General features: G+C 43.6%; 1 pseudogene; it reads left to right on the forward strand.

Moving 5' to 3' along the window:
- The first annotated feature begins 318 nt into the window (after positions 1-318).
- LOC126204611 (5S ribosomal RNA) lies at positions 319-436 on the forward strand (annotated as a pseudogene).
- The last annotated feature ends 12,992 nt before the right edge of the window (positions 437-13,428 follow it).

Consider the following 13,428-nt stretch of genomic DNA (forward strand, 5'->3'; position numbering starts at 1 on the left):
TTTTCTTGGTGGTGTTTAAGAGGGGGGGGGGGGGGGGGTAGTATAAACTCAACAAAATCTGAAAACTCTCAAAATATCAAAAGAAGTCGAGTGTGTCATGCTAGACTAAATAGATTGATTTCTCAGGTTTCCGATGGTATACAGCATGTCATACCATATCTTAACAGAGAAGAAGCAACACGAAGAAGAACATATAACTACTCGGCCACTCTCTCAACCGGCAATGTATCAACGGCTGTATAAGCCAATGGGTTAAGGAAGATATTCCTCAAATGACAGGGGCCGCATCATAAAATAATTTAAGTAGTAACATACGATAGCAACGGCCTTGCCACAGTGGATACACCGGTTCCAGTCAGATCACCGAAGTTAAGCGCTGTCGGGCGTGACCGGCACTTGGATGGGTGACCATCCGGGCCGCCATGCGCTGTTGCCATTTTTCGGGGTGCACTCAGCCTCGTGATGCCAATTGAGAAGCTACTCTACCGAGTAGTAGCGGCTCCGGTCACAGAAAACCATCGTAAACACCGGGAGAGCAGTGTGCTGACCACAAGCCCCTCCTATCCGCATCCTCAGCTGAGGATAACACGGCCACTTGTGGCCTGAAGACGGAGTGCTTTTCGCTTAACAAACGATAAATGTTTTAAGGTGAGAATGCATAACATGATTTTTCATAAAGAATGTAACACACGTTATAAAAGAAGGGAAAGCATGATTTAAACTTTAAAACAACTATGACCAGTGCAATATGCTCACCTAAGACGGCATACAATAGAACGATATGTCGACCATCGGTGTCGCTCTTCTTTTGTCAGCAGGATGTTTACGGCACCGACGCCTTTCGGACAGGGCAGCCTAGCACCTCTCTGTGTACATAACGGTGAGCTTCTGGTGGACGAAGACTTTCGGGGCCCAAGTAGTCCGAGATGACTTGATGATCGGGTAGTTGCCAAGAATACTGGGAGGAAATTTCACAGATTTTTGTATAGTCAAAATTTCACTGGTCACAATTTTCAAATATCCGGCAACAATGTCGCACGGTCCTTGAGGCGATTGGTGAAACCGGTATTCCGCAGGAAATAAAGTAAGGCAAGAGAGAAAGGCAAGAGTTCTCTACTAAGGAAAAAAAATTACAGAAACACTGATTTTATCACCACAGTGGTAAGCGAGTTAAAGAAAAAGCATTCCTCTTATCTATAGGGTGCTTCAAAGACAAGCTCTGGGGACAGGGTCCTCACACCAAAACAATAAAGAAAGCTCATATAAACCTATTCCCAAAAATCTTTCGTTTTCGAGTTATTCATGAAAGTTTACAATTTAGGTGGCTAGTCAATAGTTTTCTGAAGACGGCCCAATAAGCTGAAAACTAGTTTGAACTAATAAAAATCATTATAATAAAAACATTGTACTTGTTATTCAACCTTAAATATGGAAATATTCTACCAAGAAGTAACGTAGGAATTCACAAATAAAATCATAATAAATGCTCGAGATGTCCTCTCGCTTCTAAATACGAAGGTACTCGTCGAATCATTGACTGTCACACACTCCCTGACTGTTTCTAATGGTTTCGCAGGCTCCCATGGCACGTCGATGAAGAGCTTCTGCAAGCAACTGGTCTCCTGCATAGACCAATTGTTTAAGGATCCACCAGAGATAAAAATAAAAAGAACTGAGGCCGTGGGAACGTGCAGGTTATGGAACTGGTCGTCCTCCACCTGTCCATCTACCATGGTAAATTGAAATGCCCTAGAGCTCCGTCCTGCATAAACCCCGTATATCTTCTTATTATCAGGGGCACATCTCGTAGTAGGTCTTGGAGGATGTTCTGAATAAATTTCCTGTAGACAGCACTTGTAAGAAGTGCTGGAAGAACGTATGGCCTTAACAGACAGTCACCCAAAATTCCAGTACGCACATCAACCTTAAACAGCTGCTGATGTCTAGCCTGCACTGTAGCATGAGGATGTGACCGGCAAATATGTGTTGGCTATGGAAATTTCTTGTTCCATCTCTTCTAGCCTGTAAACAAAACTGAAGAGACAATGGACACATAGTTTGTGCAACAAACTGTAGGCAAAAGTTCTCCTTTGTTGTAAGGCGCTGCATGCGTTGAAGATGACACAGATACATGAGTTGCTCATGAAGTATCCTCCATGCTCAACTTGAAGATGTACCACACGACATGGCGCTGATACCTGCCTTTTTCTTCTTCGACAGCCCTTAGAACGTGCTCTTCCTGGCCAGGCGGGGGAGCAACATGTGGGAATTCTCGAACAATATTCTGTAGTGCTACTGAGCCTGTCTCGGCAACGCACCAAAGGTTGGATGACTCGGTTGTCTTCGATCTGAAAACGCCGTCTGAGACAGCTGTGCATCCTCGTGTCAGTTACCATTTGTGTGGCCCTACACAAAAATCACGCCTGCTTGCTCACGAAATGAATATCCTGCAGTTTTTGAATGTAGCCCACTCAGTGAACTCAACTGCCTGTAGTGCACGTGCTCAATGGACGCGTGGAAGACAGAGGATTGACGTATATAAGACAAGTCTCCCTGTCAACACAACGCTAATGAGTTATACAGGCGCATAGATGTTGAGTTGTACCTGGAAAACTGTTGAACATCAGCTTCCATCAATTATTCGAAAACAAACAATTTTCGGACACAATAACTTTTTTCCTGTTCCTAAAGTTTACCGTGATTTTCCTAAATCGCTCCAGGCAAATGCCGGGATGGTTCCTTTAAAAGGGCACGGCCGATTTCCTTCCCCGTCCTTCCCTAATCCGATGAGATCGATGACCTTGCTGTTTGGTCTCCTCCCCAAAGCCACCCAACCCTAAAGTTTGTACAAGTATTTTTGAAACAACCCTTGTAAGGAATTATAACCATAGTCTGCAGACTTGTGTTCACAATCGAGGTGCTAAGTGAAATACTGATAATGGTGACTGCGCACCTCGATTTTATGTCATGTAAATTATTATTCGTGTAAGTTATGCTAAAGAGGTGTACTAAGCATTCATGTAACTTACTGTTATATTTCATTATATATGGTATTGATATTACGTGTTATTAAATCCTAGGAAATTCTGCTACGTTAAAAGTGGAGGAGTCAGGAAGTGGTATTTGAGGGTAAGGGATGGGAGAAGGACTGGAGAAAGTAAAAAATTGTGACCCCATCTCTCTTCCGAACCCCACCCTGGGTAGGTCAGAACCATTGCGAATTAATAAACTATACATTTAAGTCAAATATCCTGGGTTTTATGATTTTGATAGTGAATCGTATTATCTGTATGAAACTTGTGCAGCCAAACGTCCTAGACACAGCTTTTTTTTCAGTCTACGAGGTGTTGTTATAAAATTATAATTATCAGCCCGGAAAAAAAGTTCTGTGAATAAAACAAAATAAAAAAAATGATTAAAAGAAGGTGAAAATAAAACTTTATCACTACACCTCGTATGGCGTTATTTACGTGTCTCTAGCGTCGTACGCCTAATTACAGAAGAAACAGATGGCGCTAGTTCTTGTTTGCGTATTACTAGCTACCACACTCAGATACGAAAGGAATCCAACATTGAGGGGTGTGCAGAATCGCTTCCTCTGTTTTCGAGGGGAATGACTGTGAGACGGACGATCTTGTAGGACGGGGGGGAGTTTAAAAAAAAAAGTAGCGCGTTATTGAAGGCACGCACCATTGGCCGGCACTTAAAAAGACCCGTGGCGCGGACAAGTGAGTGTTTGCCTATGAAGGGGCGGAGGCGGCGCGCCCTGGAGCCGGGGAGCAGCGCTTTGTCGCCAGGATATTGCAGGAAACGGCGCCGCGGCAAATGTTCCGGGCCGGATGTGACGTCACGTCCGGCAGAGCATTGAGATATCAGCGCCCACGAGGGAGGCCGGTCACGCGGCCGCGACGGGCCTAATGCCTGCCAAGTCGCGCCATTAGGGCGAAATTGAAATATCGTCCGCTGCAGCGTGCCCCTAATATTCTGCTCACTATACGTCTTTATTTTCCTGTTTCCCCCTTTTTCCGTCATTGGTATCAGTTTAGATCACAGCCATCATAAGTAAATTGAGTAGTTTCAATGAACGAAACAGTTCTCAGCCACAGAATTTATCAAGTGCATAGATCCCAGGATGGAAGCTGTGTACACATCAATGGTTAGAACTGTAACAGCATAACAGCTGAAGATGGCAACGATGAATTCAGGATGTGGCTCTGAGGAGCGCCTGGGGGGGGGGGGGGGGGGGGGGAAATTCTTCCGGAAGGAAATAAAGAAATTATAAATTCCCTCCCATATCTATTTGTTTATAACATTAAAAGTCAAGATAATCTATGAATTATTTAAATAATCGTCTGGGCTGATGTAATGTAATGACTAATAAGCTTGTATTTTTTCGACGAATAATACCTGTGCCGTCAGACACTGTTTACAACGTTTGAAATCGGCAAGGAACAAGTCTTGATGACTCTGCATATAGTGATAGGCACAAGAAAGATCTGTCTGAACACTATGGCTGCCGCCTACTGTGCACTACGACAACAATACCCACCATTGTTGTAACATTTTTCAATTTATTGAATGCAACTGTTATAACGGTTGGTCAGTCAACAGCTTACTATGGTTCAAATGGCTCTGAGCACTATGGGACTTAACATCTATGGTCATCAGTCCCCTAGAACATAGAACTACTTAAACCTAACTAACCTAAGGACATCACACACATCCATGCCTGAGGCAGGATTCGAACCTGCGACCATAGCGGTCGCGCGGTTCCAGACTGTAGCGCCTAGAACAAAGACGAGATGATTTTCCAGCTGGAACGCTTCGTGAACAGCGAGAATGCAGATTTCTACGACAAAGGTCTGCGCCAAGTCATCCATCCTTGAGAAGAATGTGTCGCATTGAAGGGTGAATATGAGGAAGAGGGCTGACACAAACCCCAAGCTTCATGGTCTCAGTTTGATTTTTCGTGGCTGCAATTAAAATTTTATGACTACACTACATATATTCCGACGTCTGTGGGGAGATTGTCGACACTGAGTAATCCGGTATTAGTGCTGAAGATGTAAGATAATTCGTCCCCAGTATTTAGCCTGTAAAAAGTCAAGTCTTGTGGCACTGTTGGCTGTGAGACCCCGAAGGGCAGGTGCAACCGCCTAGTTGGAAAGGTTTCTCCTGGTGACGTCCGACGTTGCGTAACTTCGATGATCTGAGGAGAACAGGTGTTTACTGAGGAAAGGCCTTTGGCGTATTTAGTCTGTAAGGGGAAGAGAGGTGGTAGCACAATGTTCCTGATCACATAACTTGGCGTCAGTGTCCTGAATTAAATTAGAAACCGCTCTGCGATGGCTCATGTAGTGGTGACTGCGTGCGACACTGTTAATGGTGAAGGATCCGTCGGATAAAGGCGCTATCACTGGCTGTCCCCTTCTTGCTATTCGAGTGGAACCTGCCAGCACCAGGTTTCACCCTCTTTCTTCGCTAATCATTGTACAGCACAAACTAGCCACCATACCATAAACATATCATCATTTTGTCTCATCGTCCAATACTGTGTTCGTGCTACCTGTATGTTTTTATTTACGACTGCACGTCCTCTACGTAAATCATGATTGGGAGACAGAACTCAACCTCAGATGAGTTCCAAAGTAAATAATTCAGCATTTACCTAAACCTGGATGGTTGGAGGGGCATTTGAATCCCGAAAGAAGCGAAAGAAGCGTCTTAACCACTTCGCACTCTAGCTCGTTGCTAATCGTCAAAATGAAACAGTTGCTTCACAGCTGCCAGCCACTGCGAACCACGGAAATCTTAGCTCGAAATTTCGTCATGTTCGCTCTCTCTCCTAATCTGTTGCCTACCCGTGTAGAATACTGATATCACCTTTCACCCCCAACATGACCTGTCCACGTCCCACGTCCATTTTTTTTTTCTTTTCACTCAAGAAGTCCATTCCTGTAATTATCCCTGTGGCTAAGTTAGGTACCATGAAGAAGTTGCTTCTAGCTTGTGCCCTTTGCACGTAAATTGCAATCTGGTTTGCCTACTGATTTCAGTACAATTTCATAACATTGCACCGTGTAGTTTGGTTTTCTGAACCTTTAACGTGGGCATGTCCACATTCTTTGAACATGTGTTGTATAGTTCTTCGGAGGTAGGTGATAGGTGACTGCCGCTATGTATAGCTGATTCCGCTTTTTTACATGATTCACTGATAAATTCATACACTGCAACAGTTGTTTCAATACAGGCGTTAAAACTATTAAAACGTAAAACTGAATGAAAAGTCCAGCAGCCCCCTTTAGCTGTATTTATTTAAGATGATTAGAGACTCACACAACCGGTTTCGCATCTTTTGAGTTGCATCCTCTGGTGTACATAAATCCTATGTCATATGATATAGAGAGTTATTATAGAATGCCGCAGAGTAACAGTTGGCGTGGCTAGGCAAAGTTCTCAGCCTACCTCAGTTGATAGAAACCATCATCCATGATGAATGTCCTGTCATATTTTAAGGGGTAAAGTGATGATGGCTGGCGATTTTAACACAGACAGGACATTCATAATTGATGATGGTTTTCATCACTTGAGGAGGGCTGAGAACTTTGTGTAGCCACGCCATCTATTACTTTGCGGCATTCTGTAACAACTCTCTACACCATATGAGATAAAATTTATATACAGCAGAACATGCAACTTAAAATTTGCGAAACATGTTGTTTGGGTCTCTAATCAACTTAAATAAATACAGCTAAAGTGGACTACTGGACTTTTCATTCAGTTTTATATTTTAATAGTTTTAACAACTGTCTTTGAACACCTTTTGTACTGTATGAATTGGTCAGACAATTATGTCTAACAGTTTCATCTGTGGCTGCCCTAGTTTTAAAACTATCTGCTGCCACTTTGATCTCGTCCGCCGAAATCTGTATGGCTGCTCTTTGTCACAGTTTGCTCTACTAATATTTCTGAAATATCATGGTCTAATATTTTCCGATGAATGTCTCAGGTTTCTGTTCCGGGTCTGTGAGCAGTCTTAACCACTTCGCACTCTAGTCAAACTTGCCCTTCTTCTTCCTGTCTTGCATGGTCCAGGTTTGCTTGGACCGAACTCCACAATCAGAACCTGTGGTTGTGTCTCGTTTCGCAAATGCTCTTTATACTGAAAACGTGACCCACTATTTCGTTGACTCTCATTTCAGTTTCGCCCACCATCGTTCTGGTTTCGGGAATTGAGACCTACTCCCGTTACCTTGCCAGCTTTCTTAATATTGCCCTAGCTATTTTAATTTCGTGGCCGTTCAATGTCTGCCTCGTGCTGTCATCTTTTGTTACTTGTCCGTTCCTCATTCAGCACAAATCCTATCTCAAGCAAAATTCCTGTGAATCCCTCGACATCGCGCCCACATCTGTCTATTAATACTTGTTGATAAGTTAGTGTTAGCTTTGTGAAGCACATGCGGACGATCTTGCTGTCGCTACACGGTTTATCGAGGTACTGATTGTTCTTCGTCTTGTGGTCGAAAAACTTTACCGGGCTTTTAAATCTACAGGACTCCATATCTCTATGCATCATAAGCCCGTGTTTTATTATGCCTTGAGTAGTGTGCGACCAGTAGGGAGCCAAGGCCGCCTGTTCCAACTCGTCATACGTTGTGAATGATTTTCATACTTTTTGCATAGTTCTCCGATCGTACCTCCTAGTTCCACGCATCCGATATCCATCTTTCTTTGCATTGGCCAGTATGGAGGTAAGGCTTCCACAAACTGCTCTACGAATGTGAGGGGAAATAGACTTCCCGTCTTCCTTATAGTGCTGGAACTCTCTAACTGAGAAGTAACGTTCTTTGTGAAACGTACTTCAGTTTCTTGTCTGTTCCTTCGTCGCACACGGACGCATGTTTTCCTGTCACGCTACGAGTACATCCACCTGGTGACGTGAACCGCTCATGTGAATGATGTGCGTTTCGTATCTGCGTAATGGGATGCAGTTGTTGTAGTGCCAAATGGCTCTGAGCACTATAGGACTTAACTGCTGAGGTCATCAGTCCCTAGAACTTAGAACAACTTGAATCTAACTAACCTAAGGACATCACAAACATCCATGCCCGAGGCAGGATTCGAACCTGCGACTGTTGTAGTGCCGCGATTACCGATTCGTACTAATTTCGCGTATCTGTTCAGTATCCTTTCGGCACAACGAAACCTGACTTGCACTTGGTCAGTTAGGTTCTGACAGTAGTCAGGTTTCTGTATGCCGAACACTGTTGTTGTCACGTACCTCTGGTACATTATGTACTGCATATTGCGCGTCCCCCCACGCTGTCTCGAGGTCAAGTTATTTGTTTCTGTATTCATGACACCGTGGCTGCGTGTGGCCATTTCCTGTTGATTTGACAGCGAATTCCGCAGAGGACTCTTTTCTCTCAGAGAATTGCAGGAGTCTCTGTTTAATCCTTTCTCTATGTCCTTGCGTTTAGCGTCTTTGATTCCAGTTGTCAGATATTCTGAATGCTGGTCTTTCTCTTCTTCCGGTTTCTTTAACCGGTTCTGAATTTTGTTTAGTACTCTTTCTCCAGCTTTGACGGTACTCTGAGTTTCCTCGCGTGTCCCTTCGCGTAGCACTCCTTGCGATAATTTTCACTTTCTTCGCCGGGCTTCTTACTTCCAAGACTTACCGTTTTAATTCAGTACGGAGTACCGCCATTTGTTCTTCAATCTGGGCAATTTTACTTCCTGTTTCTAGTAACATCTTATTTCCCTGTTTCTCTGTTCCTTTTCCTGCTCGATGAGCAATTTTGATTTATGTCTGTAAATATTTCGTATTTGCTATTTCGTCTCGCTCCAACCCTTCCAAGTAATCGAGAATGCACAGTACATCATCGCTCATCTTCCTAACGCGGATTTCTCTACATCCATCTAAACTGAGGGGCGAGAGTTTCCCCTCGGGCAATCCTGCCTGTTCTCGATTAAATATTTCGCGTCGGTGTGTTTCTGTAGAGCTACCACCTCCTGATGTACACGACGGTGGCCCGCTAATTTTCCTGGGTAATTTCGGACTATAGGAGTCATCTACGTTGTAGTTCCGATCTTCAGTATCGTCAGCATATCGCAGCTCGTTTTTTGGAACTGGCCATCCAATCGGAATGATTCTGTCCGTATCATCCAAAATGTTTTTTCCTACTTCACGTTTTTGCGGCATTTTGTCGCTGTTTCGAGATTTATCCTATTGACTAGCGTTACGCGCTTTACTTCGTATCAGCTCCGACACAGCTTCCAACTCCCGTCGCTTACATAACAAACAATGAAAATGACAATATAAATTATGACTTATCGTCTATAAATGTGCATAACAGTTCCTATTTGTTACCGACGTATTACAGCATCTTAACTTACTGTCATCTTGAGCTACACGAAACTCCATGGTAATAAAACAATAATCACAAACAGCAACAAAAACAAAGTAGGAAAAAAATGCGTGAGGCAAGAATCTACTAAATAGAAGTTCTGGAAAGAAAAGATTGGCGCGCCGCAGAACAGACATACCAGTAATTAATTCTTCTGCCTGAAATTACAATAAACACCAATTGTAACAAAGCTAATTGTACTTCCATACAACTGAAATCTAATTTTTTCACTGAGCTAGAGGCCAGGCGTTCTACAAACTTAGCCAACAGGAAATTATACTGAAAGAATAAGTACCAAACTACTTACAAAAGGTCCGATTTTGTGAACTATTCTGGAGCAGGGTCACCATTATTTTAAGTAAACCCCTGTAGTGTATGTAACACACAGCGTTTCTATGTATGGTAGCCTAATGTCTCCGCAATGGAATTCTCACTCCTACAAATGATGAAAATGACCCTGCCATTGAGAACTTACCCCGAGGGATTTAAATAAAATGAAGTATCGTTTTGTGGTTTTACTTCACTTCAATTTCGTAAATCAAACCAATCATTCCTACTAGGATGCTACTAGAATGAATCAAAACTAGTGCCGTAAATTATTTATTCTGAAAAAAAAAACATGTGGAGTGCAAAAAATTGTATAAATATGAGGCACACAAATCGGATTCTACCCTACATGTAATTTCGAGATTGAAAGAACATTCGTTTGATGTCCTTTAGACCGCTTCCCGGCTATTACATGAATACAGAGTTGACTGATACTAATTAGCGGCGAGAAACAGAAGAACTACACGCTGGCTGGCACTTCCAGAAAAAAATCAGTGAGCAATAATATGGAGGTCAACACATTTACTGTGCGTATTACCTATCGCCCAACTGACGTGCGCATATCATCTATTGAAGTACGGACAGCAGTTGTACGGCATTGATGATCTGGTCGCCGAGGTGTTGACAGCTGTGCAGGTGACGTACCTGGCATATCTGCAATTTTCTGCCTACACAAGGGACGCAATATGCCGTCCGCAAACTCATGGGGCTGAAATTACCTCAGTGGAAGATAGAACATGAATCAAGATTTCTGTTTGCTCATTAGCTTAGAGCAGAATCCGACTCATTTATTCCCCCGTAAAGAAGAACTTCAGTGCATGTCAGACTCCACAGGGAGCTAAAGAATCGTCACTCTAGTAACGGAATAACAACTTTGTTCACAGAGAAACGACTTCGTGCACTCCCTGTGTCGCAAGTAGTACTTCTCAAAACCTAACCGCTAGATTCGCTGGCGAAGTCTCTAGATCGATGCCCAGAGGGAGATATCTTTGATTGACCCCTGTAGCGAACTCTCCCCAAGCCATACCCAGTTCCCTCCTGGAAACGTGACGCCAGCGTTTGCATTCAGGCGACAAATCCCAGCGGCTGTTACAAAAACATTGACTCCCACTACCTGGATCATGAATCTGGCAGCCAATCACCCGAAGTTCATAACCCTTTCAGAAAATTTTCTGGAGGTTTCCAGTTCCCTTCCTACACCCTTAGCACTCGCCAAACACAAAGTGCTTTTCGGAGGGAAATTTGCCTTAGCGCTTCCCCTGCGAAGATTCCTCGAAGGTCAGCTCGTGACCATCGTTTGTGACCCTGAACATTCTTTTGCACTAAAAGGATGTCTTTTCACCTTGTTCCGCTCCTGATGATATTTCTCCACGTACGCTATCCTGATATTTTTTTTCAGTTCCACCAGAGTGAAATGTCCCCCCTGCACTGATTATGTTACGGGGATTCTGCGGACTCCAGCATAGAAATCTGCCCCTCCTCGCTCTGCTCTCTCTCAGGGCAGTGAATGTCCACCCCTGTAGAAAACGACAAGTCTATTTGCATATCTTCTTTAGCCAATAGTCGCTTCTGAGGAATGAGGGGCCCACGTCACCCTTTCTGTCAGTGCTCAGTTGTGATTAACTCCCAGATATGCATGGTAGTATGTGGTGCTAGTCAGTATCAGCCAATGCAGTGATTCATAATTCGACTGTGCATTGTAAACAATGATCTTATATAAATATAAGTCGAAAAGAATATACAGAATATTAAATGCATAGCAGCTAAATCTTGCATCATGTGGCTGCAGTATGTGAGAGCATGGGGTCAGCAAACCTCTCTCCTGGCCATAGTCGACTTTTCAGACATTGGAGCCAGTACCTCTCAGTCAGGTACCTCCTCCATTGGCATCGCGAGGCAGAGTGCAGCCTGGTCCAGTTCTCCCTCTGAAGAAAAGTCCTTAGCAGTACTGGGAGCCAAAGCTAGATCCTCTGAGTGGCAGACACCTTTGCTGACCACTCAGCTGCGGAGATGGACTAGCTAACTGAATAAATCATAATTAGAGTATTACTCCATAATCAGCTACTGGGGATCAAAGGTTCCTGATAAAAAATACTCAGAAAATATCCCCGAAATTTTATTGGCAGAGTATGTTCCAAACAAAAGTCAGAAGCTAAATTCTTCGTCTGTAGCTCCTGTGTTTTCGTGTTTGAGTTATGCTACATCTCCTACTTTTTTTAGTTCTTTTCCTGCTTTCTCTCGTTTAAGGGTCTTACATGCTACATTAAGTAACTACCTCGTATATGTCATTTCTGGAAGTCTCTTTCGCATCCCAAAAGCTGCCTGCCTTCTCTCCTACGTCAGGCTGCTGTTCAAGCTTCTGCTCATTGTCTTAGCCCATAAAGTTGTTGGTCAGAAACTGTACTTTGGTTGGTTATAGATGTATACCTGATGCGCAGTCCTTCGGTACTCCCTTGTACCAATTGTTAGAGACTTATGATCTGTTGTTCACTTCACTAAAAATCTGCATCGTTTGTCGGGTTGCATATACACTGAATAGATGCCCGTAGAACTTCAGTCGTTCCTGACCCATAAAACGTTCTTTATCCCTGTATAGGTCATCTCTTCTTTGCGTTATATGCTGTTTGTTATTTTACGAAGGATCTGGCTCTCAAACGTCTAGCCTTTTGCCCACCCAACCTTGCCGTCATACTGAGACATTCACTCATGTACATACATTAGGTTTTGAGTACTGCGTTATAGTGCCTGAGTTAGTTTTCCCTGAAATTGCCGTTACGCGACCTTTTCCCGCGAAAAGTGGCAGACATTTTCTCTCTCCTGACGCCACTGGGATCTTTGTAGATAGTTTTGGTCCATAGTACATTGCCTGAGAACAAAAAAACACTCAGCAGGGGAAAAGGAAAAGAAATCAAATTTCACGGGAAGATTGGTTATGTGATGATGTTTCAGTAACTACAAAATCGAATCAAATTTGCAAATAACTTGGCCGTTGCATCCACTTATTAGTACGACGTTGCGTCTCCTCTGCCCTCGTTGCATGCACTAATTAAGATGAAATAGGTGTCATAAAACCGTTTTATCATCTGCTGAGGCAATTTAGTCCACAATTATTGTAACTAGCTCTTAATAATCTGGATATTTGCCACAGGGACGGAGCTGAGTAGCCAGCTGGCCCCACAGGTGTTTTATCAGGAAGAAACCTGGCGACGTTAGTCGCCACAGGAGTATCTCATCATCATGAAGACAGTTCATAGAGGCATATGCCATTTCTGGACGAGCACTGTCCTGTTGAAAAATTACGCAACAACGCAATCACATGAGAGGTAACACATGACGTCGCAAGATATTCGTGACGTTGTATCATCAGTGTTCCCTCAGCAGTGAGCTGAGCTCATACCCGATAGCTCCCCACACCATAACGCCAGGATAAACACCGCTGTACCGCTTCAAAACACTGGAAGAGTGGAACCTCTACCCAGGTCGCCGCCATACTCGCCGATGATTTTCATCCTAGGCAGTGCAGAAGCGCGATTCGTTGCTAAACACAGTGAAACACCATTCCTGAGCATTCCATGCTTCCTGGTCAAGGGACCCCTCCAGTCGCAGTAGTTTGTATTGTGGTGGTGAAGCCAACCTACACCTGAGATGGTAACTGCTTAGTCCAGCTGCTGCCAGTCTCTGACTAATCATGCGG

This window comes from Schistocerca nitens, chromosome 9, assembly GCF_023898315.1.
Source record: "Schistocerca nitens isolate TAMUIC-IGC-003100 chromosome 9, iqSchNite1.1, whole genome shotgun sequence".
Lineage (NCBI taxonomy): Eukaryota > Metazoa > Arthropoda > Insecta > Orthoptera > Acrididae > Schistocerca > Schistocerca nitens.